This window comes from Protopterus annectens, chromosome 10.part0, assembly GCF_019279795.1.
Source record: "Protopterus annectens isolate FY-2018-M chromosome 10.part0, PAN1.0, whole genome shotgun sequence".
Lineage (NCBI taxonomy): Eukaryota > Metazoa > Chordata > Ceratodontiformes > Protopteridae > Protopterus > Protopterus annectens.
In genome coordinates, this window is record NC_056744.1 from 34,777,391 (window position 1) to 34,792,390 (window position 15,000).

The 15,000-nt window shown below is 37.8% G+C and overlaps 1 protein-coding gene and 1 long non-coding RNA gene across 5 annotated transcripts in view; one reads left to right on the forward strand and one right to left on the reverse strand.

The window, feature by feature from the left end:
• The window catches only part of CANT1 (calcium activated nucleotidase 1), an 847,030-nt gene that overhangs the window by 616,040 nt on the left and 215,990 nt on the right, over positions 1 to 15,000 (reverse strand). The gene's annotated exons all lie outside the window — the stretch shown is intronic.
• Positions 1 to 15,000, forward strand: part of LOC122812928 — a 161,253-nt gene that overhangs the window by 13,175 nt on the left and 133,078 nt on the right. The window contains exon 2 of one of the 3 annotated variants that reach the window (XR_006366607.1): positions 10,125 to 10,190. The exons of 1 other annotated variant lie outside the window; for it this stretch is intronic. This is a non-coding gene — a long non-coding RNA (uncharacterized LOC122812928). Of the gene's footprint in view, positions 1 to 6,427; positions 6,451 to 10,124; positions 10,191 to 15,000 lie in introns of those variants that run through there. One more of the 3 variants, XR_006366608.1, reaches the window with a different exon arrangement.

A 15,000-nucleotide genomic window follows, 5' to 3' on the forward strand; every position in this document is an offset into this window, starting at 1 on the left:
TAGTGAAATGATAATCCAGTGGGATATGTAAAAGCCATATGCAAAACAGCAGAGCCAGGCAAAATGGTCATTGTCTGATCCCACATCAATTTATGGAATACAACACAATGCACTAGCGTTTATCTGCAGTCATAAACACAGTGACAGCCTGGGCCACATGAAACTCTAGTATATGTTGTACAAGCAGTATTGTCTTTTTACAAATGTATGCGTGTCCTACATACATTTATTAGCAATCAGTACCATGCAAAATGCAAACAACATGATGCTGTCTGCTGATTATGTAATACAACAGAACTGTTGAAAAGGAATGCCTGTGTGAACAAGTATCCCTAAACATAGCATACAAGTATGCTTTAACAAAACCCTCAAAGATGCTGTAGGTAGATGCAATACCCATGTTGAACTGTAGGGCATGCCAGACAGTCCACCATTAACAGTGTGAACACTGATGTAGCAGGCACCCATTCAGTATTTGAATAGGTAGGCTATGCACAACAGATCTGTCACTGAGAACCACATACAAGTATGCCAACACATGCATTACAAATAGCAGGCAAAGCACTATTAACTTGTATATAACACACCCACATCAAAAGCACTGTGACAGTTACACATAAATGACTGCATTTAGATTGTGACCTATATTACAAAACTTATCTTCAGCAAACATGGCTTGTTGCTAAATGATATGTACTTGTAAACACAGGTATTGTCTGAGTATTGCACTTACCTTAATGATGCATGATGGGTATTCCTGCATTATAAGTAATATATATGCTAATCTCAAAATGTGAGCCTGTAACAATGATCACTTTTATTTTATTTCCAAAAACAGACAAAGTAATCAAAATATATCTTTCCCTGCACTGCTTCTTCAGCCTGCGCATCCACTCAGTGCATGGGGCAAGATTAATAGCTATGGTCTTCATCACCTACAACAAGTGAATAGCATGTTTGAATGATGTAGGTATAAAATAACAGTTGTATACATTGCTCAGATGAGGTTTTCTGGATTTTAACTTGAAGAACATCATACAATCACCATACACATTTTGGAATGTTAAACACATAGTCCGTTATATAGTGGAATAGAATTGAAGACAGATAGGAAGACCTGAGATTCAAACTTGCAACTCTAAGCTGTGTCCATACTCTAACCCTGACACCTACCTGCCTAGCTAATCCATCTTGCAAGAGAGCTTATGGTGAGAATGCTGGAGGTATGAATGTTCAGGGATGAGGTACTAATAGGGAGAGCAGCTTATGCTGTACAAAATGTACAATGCATTATGCATTTATGAAAATAAAATTGCAAACATGAATGCATGCCAGCATAGTGGTCACAACAGAAAACCACAACTGTAAACTTTCATTCCTCAGAGAGTGGAACATTGTCATGTAACACATAGCCTCTGTTAGCAGACCACTGCAAAGTACTGTATATCACACACACATTAATTTATTTTATGTGGGAGGACATAAAATATGTATAGATATTTGCTGGCAAATTAAAAATTATAACTCCAAATTATCCGTGATATCAGGGTATCTCCCTGTTCTACAGTCCAAATGTATGCCTGACTATTTCACTCCCTCCAAATATAAGGATGAGAAGTTTGTTGAATTCAAATTAATGCATAATGACACAGTTATACATGAAATTTAAGCTGCAAATGTTAGCATATTCCACAAATTTTTTTGCAGAAATATACCAGTCTGTCCCATGATTTGCACATAACACTGTACTAGAAGAGGTGCTGTTGGCAGAACATTATGGATTATGGAGATATTCATAGAAATCTGATGAATAATCAAGTTAGTCATAAGCATGCTCAAACTAACTGTTAATATCAGTAGCAAGTATGTAGAGCAGCATTTTTGAAAATGTTTGAAAGACACAGTGATCAGAATATAGCGAGACCCCTTTCATATGTGGATTAGAACTCACAACTAGCCAAAGTATATGCATGCTGGCCTGTTGCTTTGCAGGCTGAGCTAACAACCATCTTTCTTTCTGAACAAATAAGTATTACGTTTGTACTTTATTCCCATGGATAATGGATGAATAGGGAAACATCCTAAACATAAATGCTATAGGCTCTAATGCTCCACAAAACTGCCAGATATCAAGTTTTACAAAGCAGAATATATGTTTAGACAGTCAAACATGCATTGCTCTTGTGTTAAACACACATGACTTTAATAATAATGTTCACTTTGTAAAGCAGAATGAAGTACCAAATTTATTTATGAGTTAGTATTCAAACATACACAGGTGGACTAGTAGATACTGTTGAAGTATTACTGATAATGGAAAAATGTGTAGTGATCAGAGGCCTAGGCACTATTGGCGTCAGGGATACACGACCATACTGGATGTGTGAAATTATGTCCTTATATTTTGTAAAACAGATGCTTCTGCAATGTTTAATAATATGTACATGATAAAAATTATTATACAAATAAACCCCATGGGAATAAAATCCATAATTACAGAAAGAACAGTCACCTTGCCTTCTTAATTATCCAGATGAACTAATTATCACAACCACTACTTAATAGTTTTAAAAGGCATGTTTCTGATATATCTGGAACATAGCTATATCTCTGAGTTCCTTAGGAATCTCCACAGTTAGTAAATAAATAGTAAAAAACAACTAACCAAATGAAAAAGTAACTGAAGCATTTGTACTATGCTGCAAAACCACTTTAATAGGTAAAATTTCAAACATTAAGTGCTTTCGGCCATAACAAGTAGTTCTTCAGAGTTCATTCTGTTCAATGTTTAAAAGTGGCACTTATGGTATCTTATCAGATCATTGGAGGATAACGAGGATGTGCTGCGTATGGTCCTGTTTAATGATACCTATTGGGTACTTGCACAGAGCACCTTCCCATTAAGTTGAGCCATTGGTTAATGCACCAAATTTTGAGAACTTAAGCAGACATGCGCAAATGGGATTCCGAAACCTTGAATTTTAATGAACCTCATTAATTATGTATGGCGCAAATGGGACTTAATGGATGTATGCACATAGCTTGTCTTACTTTCAGTTATAACTGACTGATAAGTAGCTGCAAAGGTAATTTTGCACATCCTAGATTTGTTATATTGTGAAATGTCTGCCTTCTTATAGACCTATGTTAATAGTACTCCTTATGAAAGTATGTGTATATGGTTAGAGTGATACATTTATGGAAAAATGTGTGCATTATGAAAAATGTTTGTGACTTACTGGAGGGATGTGTGGAATTTACCTGTATGTTTACAGATGGTTACACCTGCATCAGTAACATGCAGTACTTTGTCATATATAGCTGTGCAGACAGATTTAAGTAGCACAGCTGAAGAGTGCATAAATAGGTATTCACATTTTTTATGTATATATTGCTGGGGACTTCATTGCAAGTGGTTCTCCTGTTCCATTCTCGGCTGGAGTGCCTTATGTGTGGAGTATGCATGTCCTCCCCGCAGTCGAGTGGCCTCCGAAAGACATGCGTGAATGGGCGTGCCTTCACTGAAGGTCGGGCGTCGGGCTGGCAACTCAGCACCATAAAAATCGACTACCAATCATTAGCGGACCGGAATGCTGCTGTGGCGACCCCTAACCGGGAAAAGCTGAAAAGAGAAACAAACATTGCTGAGGGCTTGATACACTCTGTGGTATATGCACAGAAAACCTACTGATTCCGACATTATCCACATGTTGCTATGTTGTATGTATTTGTATTGCTGTTATGGATATTTATTCATTGATGCTTCTTGAAACAAATATTAGAATTCTTGACTCAGTACAAAAAGGGTCCATGCTTATGTCTGCTTACCATGTTTTGGCTGTAGCCTGCTTACAGATACAGGGGTTGTCCAACACTTTCTGTAAGTTGTTCAATGGGTAATTTTCAGATACTCACTGCTAATATGGATGGCATTCACTGCTCAGTAATGACTGTGTTAATATAAGCTCATCATGTGTAATATTTCATGCAAATATGAATGATTTTTTTTTTTTTACACAGGTTTTCTGGGTACTTTTCCATTATTGCGGCAACACTTTCAACGCAGTCATTCAGCGGAAATCTGGTATCTGTGCACATTTTACACACACCTGGTAAACAGATTTGTTAAGGTACTGAATTTCAATGCTGAACGACCGCATTGAAAATGTTGGTCCAATAACTGACAAACACAGATTGGAGAAACAATGAATGCAGCAATTCTGGATAACATTATCCCTGTGTACTGTCTTACTGTACATCTCTGGTATGTAGTAGTCCACAAGTTATAACTTGACTGGCTGAGAGACAACACCTCTCTTGCAGGCCTCTGTTACTCCCTTCCCCATTCATTCATTACGCTGCCATTTCTATTGAAGAACTGTAACATTCTAAGCATTTATTTTTTGCAAAATGTTTATAGTTGTAACTCCAGAGAAATATTGTTGTGTGAGACATTACATGGTCATAGCATACGCGACTCTTTAGTACGTAAAAACGTTAATTACCAGATATTCTCTCTGAAGTAAAAGATGTGTGTAACTGAAATTATTATTAGTAACTATGAAGTGTAATTCACCACCTTTTTCTCTAAAACTCTCCAGTTTTAGGTAGTAGGGTTTCAGAGAGCAGAGCTAACATTTCCAGTCAGTCAGAGACAGTTGACAGTAATTGATTTCCTTCAATATTCAGTCACAGCCTACATGTCTGTCTACAGTTCTCCTAATCGGTGTTTCAGTATCACAGCTAAAAAAGAAATGCGAGCAAACCCATAAAAAGAACACATTCATCATTCTCTGCTATTTAAATGAAGTAATACATTCGGTGAGGATCCGCAAGGGAAGTATGCCTTTCTGTGTAAACATCAGCGGCAGCAGTGTGATCTCTATGACCGCGGCCTAACATTCCGAAATGAAATCCCTGATGAGAGCTGTTGCCCCGATAACAGAAAAGTATCGTTTTCTGTTTAGGCTTAAATTGCATTGTAGTTACAGCCATCACGCATTTCTGTTGTACACATATGTTATGTGTAGTATGTTAATGTGAACTGGTGAACTGTATGTAGAGTGTGTGGCTTGTGTGGGGCAATGCTGTTTGTGTTTGGACGTACACTACTGTGATATCCACTGCAAGGGGGGTCAAATCCCATAGATAGCTTCTACATATATCACAACTTTTTTCATATTACATATGGTTTTATATGTCACAGGGACTATTTCCTAAAATGTTCATTGCACAGGACAACACAGGAGTTAAAGTTGCATAAACTGTCCACATAATGATCTCCATATGTGGGCCCCCACATAAATTTAACCGTGTGCATATAACTGTCTTTCAGATGGCCAACAGACCTAAGGGTGACAATATCTCCCCACAGTAGAATGAAATTATAAGAGATGCTCTGCACCAACATGGAAGAAGGCTCTTTGGATGGGTAGGAAATACAGTATGGAAGAATGAAGTCTGGACTGACCTCACCAACTTGATTAATGCTGTGGGAGGTCACAACAGATCCTGGGAGGTTTGTTGCCGATGGTGCTCTGACATGATCCTTGGTGCAGCCAATAGGGTATGCTGATATGAGAGGTCGAAGGGTGCCACTGGTGCTGGCCCACCATTGACACCCCCTGATGAGATCACACAGTTTAATACATCACTGCATACAGAGAGTGGGGAGCACCGCATAGCTGGAGGTGAGATAGAAGTAGGTGCTCCAGGCCACACATCTATGTGTTGCTTTCCCTAACATTGATGCATATAGAGTAAGTCAGCACACACTGCTGTTGCATGTATATTTATGTATTGTCATTTTTATGTTGCAACAGCAGAATTGCATTGTTCACGAGTCAACACAGGGTGATGATGACTATTGTAAGTCTAATAACATGCAGTCATACAACTGCAGTACATACATAACAGTGTAACCAATATGTGTAATATTGTCAGCATTCATTTGCACAGGTCCATCCACTCCTGCAGAACAGCAGGACACATCAGGTGGGTGTCTATATACTTTTCCCATGATAATTACCTGTTACTGCCTCAGCCTCCTGTCATTTCAGTGCTGTTTACTGTCATAGTGATATTTCCCTCACATTGCAAAATACAGGTACCTGTTTTGGGGGCATGAACTGTGCAGGTACACATACAGAGAGACCTGGTAAGGTTCTCTAACATGTTCATAGGCTGCAGCAATGCATAACAGACCTGTGTTGTATGAAATTAATGTTGCTGTTTTTCTACATAGTGATATCTGGCCGCCATGTGCACCATTCATCGTGTGAGTATCAAAAGACCATGTTACTGCGTTGTATATGTCATCATGTAACTATGTCAGGGTCTATATACATGACTGTATTTGCTTTGTCTATGCTTTCCTACTGCAGGATCTGTGTCCTTCTACCCCTGCATAGGACAGTTGCCATTAGCTTCTCACTCAAAAAAAAAAAACTGGTATGTATATGTATTACCTATTGTGTGTTTTACCTCTGTTGGAATGGCCCATGCTGGTAAGAATGTGATTAAGAATGCTATGTTTATGCCTTTGTTTCCCTACAACAGTTGCATTTCATCCTCCTCCTCCAGCACCAGCTTTCCATGAGGACATTTCATGTTAATATGATTGATTTTTTTACACAGGTTTTCCGTTTGGACTTATGCTTGTATTCATCACATATGTCATGTATGTTGCATATGTAATATAACTGTCAACTTCCTGTTATATAGGTTCTGTGGCCTATATGTATGAAATCATTATTATTTGTAACATTGTAGTGAGATATATGTGGTATATGTTAACAATGATATACAGCATGTGATATAAGCATGTTTACCTGACCTGTGTCATTTGTCTCTTCTTTTAGCATGTCCACTGCCTCTATCCTCCTTTAGCCCACCCACAGAGCCTGATGTTGGATCTGATGTGTCTCAGTATGGTAGCATAACTGCTGATGCACAGGACACAGACTTGGTGATACAGTCCGGCCCAGATGGTGGCAGTCACGTGGATGCGCTGTAGCTTCAGATATGGAGGAAAACTTGACCTTCCATTCTGACAATGACAGGACTTCAAATGGTGGACAGGATGAGGCCTATGAACCACAGCCTCATATTGAGTCTGCTGGGGATATTAAAACTTCCCCACAATACGTTGATACTGCCAATCGCAGTAGATGTCGGTGTGTAGCTGGTGTGCATGAAGGGCATTTGTTAGATGGTGTTGGCCTACTCCTACAGGCAAATGAATATTCCCAGCAATGTCATGGATCTGACTTCTGTGCACTCTCCCATGCCTCGGATCATGTTGCACACTAACTGGGTGCGCTACATGAAGAACAGGAGCAAAGATGTAGTAAGGTCATAGCATCAGTGACTGCACAGAATGAAGACATGTTATCTGTGGCACAGTACATCAAATCCCTGGCTATGACAGTACTACAGCTATGCCATAGTAGTAGTAGGGTTTTGCATGCCCTGACTGTTCTCTGCCAGTTGCTACATGGGCGAGGCAGGCCCCCTCTCAGCAGACCAAACCTTGCCCTTCAGACATCGATGTCTATGCTACAATATGCACACAGTTCTGCTGCTAACCCATCTGATATGGGCCCAGCAGTCACAACCAATCAACTTGCACTCATGCTCCTTCCCACTGTGTATCTCCACATGCTGGCATCACTCCATCAGTCTCCTCTGTGTAGCAACTTGGGCCAAGTGTTTCCATACATGGTAGAGGCAGACCAGACTGTAGTGTGACCCATCAGTATGGGTGCCATAGACTGTGTTAGAATAACACTGACAGTTTATCCACTGTATCCAGTAGTGTCAGTCTTACCCTATGGTAGTGATTGCTATTAAGACCACTGACAATGTTTTCCATCTTTGGTCATTGTGAAGTCCGATGCCACTGGACTCTGGCATTTTTCCTAACCATAGTTGTCTCCATTTAGTATATCGTAATCCATACCTTACCTCAATATATATTGCATGATATTGACATCAGTTCTGCATTATGTCCTGAGCTGGTTTCCTGTTTGCATCTTTTGATAGTAGACAGATTGGAATCTGTTTCACAGATGTATGTCCCTCATTGTCTTCCATACACACATACAGCAGTATGAGAGTCTGCATGCATAGCTGTGTTACTTGTGGCCTGAGATGATGATCCCTGTTGTGATGGATTTGTACATGTTCATACTCTTATATATTAGAAGTATGTTATGTCTGATGCTCAGTGTGTACATCTACTGGGTAATTGTCATTAGATGCAATCTCTGCTGCTGTGGTGGCCCAGCACCTGAAAATAGTGTTTAATGTGTGCACTTCTGTACAAGTAGCTTGTCATGACTCAAAGGTGTGTGTCAGATGCTGCTATGTTCTCTGGGCCTGGACTTGTGGCCATACCTTCCATCACCCATGCCTGTTTCTTCTGCCCCGTGTCCTGCTTCTCTTCTAATAGCTGTGGAATGTCACCTTCAGACATCTGGTGTTCTTGAGGTAGTTATCCCTCTCCTGGAGCTGGAAGACTGCCATGTGCTGCTGTTAGCATATTGTGTATCATGACACACTTAGTTATCATCTGTGCTGCTTTTTCAGGTATGTATTGCAGTGCTCCCCCAGATGTATCCAGACATCTGAACCTAGGTTATACAAAGGACATGCTCAATGTTATTTCATGTTGTTGCATGTGCTGTGTTGTAGGCCTCCTTTGTAGGATATGATGGTTCTTTGTACAGGATCATTAGCCACGGCCTGAATGAATAACCACGGTCACCTGTTGTGACAAGTGAACACATATGTTATCATCATGGATAATGTTGAGAGGGGTGCCCTTAACTTGCATCCTAGCTGTGTTCCTGTACTTACCTAGTAGTATTCCCTCAGGTATTTCACCTTGCTGGAATGCGACCCTCAGTCCACATTCCTTCCATATAGTAGCATCATGGACAATTCCAGTGTGTGTTGCCATGATGTTTGTTATGCTGTCATCTGCTACACACACAAACTGGCAGTTCATGATTGCCACCTTTTTCTGTTGATGTATCTATCTGCTTCTGGATGCTCAGGGGTCTTAATAGGGATATGGGTGCAGCCTGTTGCGCCAAGGACATGTTGGAAGTTTTCAGGATTACAGAACTGGTACTTAATAGTTTTCCACTCCATAGGGGTAGTTGGAAAGTGCATGCATTCATCTACCTTGTTGTGTGTTGCTGCCATTAATTTTGACAGGATATGACTGGCAGTTGTCTATGACACTTCTAGAGCATCCCCCATGTGTCTTTGGGATGTCCCAGATGCCAGTACACCTAGGCTCAGACACACTTTGTTTCAAGAGGGGTGGGTTTGCAGCATCCACACAGACATGTGTGGGGCACACAGACTGTACCAGCTGCCTGTCTAGGCGATACCTGTCAATGACTAGTTGATCTGACAGTTGGCTTAGTTGCAGCCTTGCTTTCACTCTAGCTGGCTGCCTTCTACTATGGCAAAGTAGGGACCAGGACAGTGGTAAACCTTCACTGTCACACCAATATCAAACGCAGAAAAATTCCAGTGTAAGGAAACACTTGATAGCAGCTTCAATACAACAAAACTTCTTTAATAAAACACAAAGCTTTCAGACACGCATCCTTCCTCAGCGTAAACAAACAGAAAAAAACACTTCCTTTTCCTTTTATAATGGTCGGATGTTAGAAGAAGAGTAGGCACTAATGCTCTTGCAAAACATATTGGTGAAATGGATGATGAATACATTTTTAAATTTAGGGTGATAAATGTTGTCCCTAAAAACAGAAGAGGGGGTGACAATAATGATATGCTAAAAATGAATGAGTACAAGTGGATAGTAATGCTTCAAGCAGATTCAAAACCTAGAATTAATACAGCTGTAAGCCTAAAACCTGTTCTGAAAAAGAAGCGGATAATTTTATGGAAATGAACTTGTTTATGTATGTTTAAATGTATTTTTTAGGTATTTTCTATGTGGATGTTTTTATACCTACTGACTGGGGACTTGTATTTTTTTATACATCGTTTAAAATGTCAAGTTTTAGAGACATTTTTGATTGCTGGTTGTGTCATATGATGCAATTAAGCTTCATTATAAAAGGATTTTTTTCTGTGCCTTCTAGTATGCCCAGCCACATCCTTCTCTGTAGTTTGCAGTACTGAAGCCTGTTGTAGTTCATTCACTGCAGGTACCACTTTTTTTTGGTTGGTATTATTGCAGATTCTGTAGGATTCCATGGTAATAGCTTCTGTTCCTTCTGTTGCAGTATGACATTCACAAAGGACTTTGAAAACAGAGATGGTGTTGCAGTTTGTTACAGACCATGATGTGATCTGTCAGTGTGGGTGCCCTAGACTGCATTAGAGTAACACTGACTGTTAATCCATTCTGTCTGGTAGTGTCAGTCTCACCCTATGGTGAGCGCACAGTGTGTTTTGGAATCTGATGGGCATGTGCAGAATCTGTAATTATCCTCCTCTGAATAGTTAAGTACTCAGACTGCTTGTGGTATACCTTATGAAACTGCGTCCACAGCTGATGTGCTGAAGTCTTCCTTCAATGTCATGCACTGTCATCTTTTGGAACCCAGCCCATAGAATTTCCTACAACTTGGATTTTGAACTTTACCCTGAATGTCTAGGTTGCAGAATAGCAGTATTTATTTATTTACCTATTTTTATTTTTTTATTTTTGTTTTATGCAGACAGTGCCAATTTACTACAGATATCCAAAGATAAAAGCGTTATAATTACATAGGATAAAAGCATTATAATTACACAGAGCATAACAATTGAAAGTTATTGTTGAGTATACATTTGTAAACAGACCATGTTACAGTTCATCTGATATGCATCATTTCAATAGTTAATTATGCTAAGGTTGTTGGTTTTTGGCGGTTGTTATATCTTTACGTTTTGATTGAAGCCTTTGCCAAGTGGATGTTTGGTTATTTGTGTTTTTGGTACCAGTTTGAACTTTTTTGTTTCATTGTGCTTTTTCATTAGTTACATGGATGGGGCTAACAGTGAAGATTTAATGAATGTTATGATTCACTCAGTTCTAGACAGTAAATATTTGACTATTATGGGGTTAGAAGCAGCCATAAGTGAAATGCAAAAGACTATCTTTGCTGTATAGTCAGATTTTTGAGTTTTAGTGTTATTACTGATGGAATTGAGGAGATTCCTTTGTTTCCCAATGAATTTTAGAACAATAATGAATCTGGGGACATTTCACATGACAGCATTGATAATGTTTTGGTGAGAGGTTGCTCCAATTTGCAATCGACAAGAGGCAGAGGGAGAAGTTGTGGGCAAAGGAGAAGGAACAACTAACTGAACGTGTTAAGGACTATTTACTGAGACTTTATAATTTAACTGATTATACTTTTGATTCTACACAGGTTGGTTTGTTAAATTTTGGTCTTAATTGTGTACCTACACATAGAGCTGATTTGGTTAAAGTGTTGATAGAATTAAAGTTGTAAGCTAAGAAGTTAAACTTAACTTGCTTATTACATAATATAGAAATCAAAGATAGTGATGTTTTAAGAAAACCTTCTGTTTACACCCCCACCTTGCACAACACTCAAAAAAATTTTGAACAAATATGTGAAAATAGGATTAGGGATATATTAAATAACAAATCTAATTATTTGTATTTCATCTTGAATTATGAGCAAAGAAGGACACTGTATGAATTAAGAAATAATAAATAATTTAGATTTATGAAGGCTGATAAGGGGGGTGGTACTTATGACTTGAACAGACTGTGTTGAAGCCATAGAGGCTATGTTAAATAGACCAGAAGAAAAGCTAATTTCAGTGATAGACATACATAGGAGTTATAACTTTATTCTTTCATGTCTATATGATTTTCTTATGAATGGTCAGATAGATCTTATTACTTTTAATTTTTTTAAAAAATTGAACAACCTGAAGTTGATAGTCTGTTCGGATTACCTAAAATACATAAGGATAATAAACACCCTCCCTTTAGACCCATTGTTTCTGACCCTAATAATATCACTGTTGGAATATCCATTTATTTAGATAGAATAATAAATCCATTAGTACAACTAAATTCATATCTAAAGGATTTATGGGATTTTTTTAGATAAAATACATGAATTTAGTGAGTGTTATACTTATTCTGTGAATGACATAAGAATGGTAACAGTTGATGTGGTTTCCTTTTTCACTAGCATTCCACAAGATATACCGGATCGGATTTTTAAGGGCATATTTTATAAAGTATACCAAGAGTTCAAGTAAATATATGAATTTATATTGTGCCTTGTTAGATTTGGATAATTTTTTTTGTTTGTTTTTAACAACAAGTATTATAAGCAAGTTAGAAGAGTAGCGATGGGGTCACCTGTAGTGCAATCCTTCACTAATTTGGTGGTAGGATGGTGGGAAATTGAAATAGCATTATGTAGATTTTATCATAAGATAATTTTTACAAGAGATTTGTGGACAATTTTTTTTTATTATAGAAGGTACTGAAAAAGAATGATTGGAATTTGTCAAACAACTAAGGGTTGAATTTTTAAAGTTTTCTATCTGATGGTAGTAAAAACATTTTTTTTGGATGTTGCTTTATTTTGGAATGTGGTTGATAAAAGTTTTGATACATTGAATAAAGACTTTTTCTAACAGTTAATTGCATAATAAAAACAGTCATCTTTCTTTTATTAAATGTAACATACCAAGGAGGCAATTTATTAGAGCCTCCATATTAATTACCAGGGATTTTGATTTTTTTTAAAAGAAGGCCACTTTATTATAGATTTGTTTATACAATATGATTATGATGACATGTTTTAAAGAGAAATATTTACAGAAATTTTGTCTAAAAGAAATACCATTTTTCCACCCCTCTTAGTTAAACCTTTGGCTGTTAAAATAGGCTAAGCAAGGAGGCAAATTCCAGCATCAACAACCCATTTGTGTTTTAGATATATCAGCTGACAATTTTTCTATTCAAAATGTTATTTCCACCAACTGGAATATTATCAAAGGTAATAAAGACTTAGTTAAAATTATAGGACAAGAGCCATTATTTGTTTACAGGAGCAATACTAGTTTGAAACAATTATTACAGCATGATAGCCGTTTTTGTCTTTTAAGGATGAAAAACACTGTTAATTTTTTTTTATTTAACATTTGTTGACTGGGAAAGTCCGACTAGGTTCCACAGATCCTGTTTTCAGTGGAGGCCTGGGGAGAAATGCTCCAGAAGCATGTCTTTAGAATATGGGAGGAAACCGGAGTACCTGGAGGAAACCCACACGGACGCAGGGAGAACATGCAAACTCCGCACAGAAGGCACCCCAGCCGAGAATCGAACTAGAGAACCTCTTGCTGTGAGGTGACAGCATTAACCGCTGCACCACTGCGCCGCCCAATGTTAAAGTTATATATAAATGTAATAGTTATACAGTATGTAGGTACATTTTTGAAGGACCCTACATTAGTTTTCTACACATAGACAGAACATTTGAGGGAATAACTGATGCACTTGTATGTCACAAGGTGTGGTTTATGTGAGCATTTGTTCAATTTGTCAAGCATTTTTTTGTTGGAATGACAACTAGAACACTTCAAAAAAGGATAAAAGAACATTTATTTGCTATAAGAAATATAGATATTAGGAACACTTTATATAAACATTCAGGAGATTGTAATGGTTTTAAATTTTTTTTCTTTGTTTTGGAAAAATTATGGTTTGATATTAGAGGAGAGGATTTTAAGAACAGATTAGAAAGAAAAGAAGCAGAGTGGCAGTTAAGGTAGAGAGCTGACAACCATCCTGGGCTCAATGATGTCCTTAATATTAATGCTTCTTGAAGAACAGGAAATTGAAATTATCAATTTTAATTGAAATTTTATCAGCTTAATTGATTAATTGAATTTGGATTTGAATTTATATTTAAACATTGTGCTTTTCTTAGAATGTTATTTCTGACAAAGTCTTTTTGGAGTGTGGACGAGAACAGCAAATACATTTTTTTTTATGCTAAGGTTCTTGGCTTTTGGCAATTGTTATATCTTCAAATTTCAATTGAAGCCTCTGCCTAGTGATTGTTTGGTTATTTGTGTTTTTGGTAGCACTTTGAACTTTTTTATTTAATTAAAATAGTCATGTGCGAAAAATTACATAAATGATATGGCCAAAGTTAGACATTATATACACTGTGACCAGATAAGACATTTCTATTTCCCAAAATGCCATTAAACCAGACCAACACGAGAGGCAAAACTGAAGACAATTGAGAGGTATGACTTACTGTAATGCTGCTCTGGGTCTTTACATCGCATGAGTGCATGTCAGCTGTGGTACACTGTCTTCTTCAGGTACTTCCCATCTGAAGTTTTGAATGCTGGCTACTGCTACACAACCCACCAGGTGGTTATTTGAATTAAAAAAATACTTTCTCATCTGCCTGGTAGAGGTATTTGGTCACCGTCAATCTAGTGCATGCTTCTTCCCTACACATAAAATTGTATTTTCTTCCAGGAGTTTTCTGGCTGCTACTGAAAATTTGTACCTCATTTTGGATCAATAAGTTGTCCTGTTACAGATATGATCTAAGGGAAGAATTCGCTTTAAGGTGACATGGGCACTGGAGGCAGATAACTCTTTCGAACTATTGAAGAAAATACTATAGTCAGAGCCTGTATTATCCTCCCCAGATATCAGTAGACTTTTTTGTGATATACTGCAGAAAATACAATAGTCAGAGCATGTATTATCCTTCCCAGATATCAGTTGACTTCTTGTGATATACTGTATAAGCATTTTGAATTTCAACGGGTCTTTTATACTATATACGGATGCATCAGAAACAGGCCTAGAGGTAGTGTTATCACAGACATTTGATGGGAAAGAACATCTCATATGTTAGGGCAGAAGCTAGGTATTCCACAATTGAAAAAACGTTTAGGTTCATATTTCCATAGGTTCATCATAAGTATATGCTAGGCTAATGACAA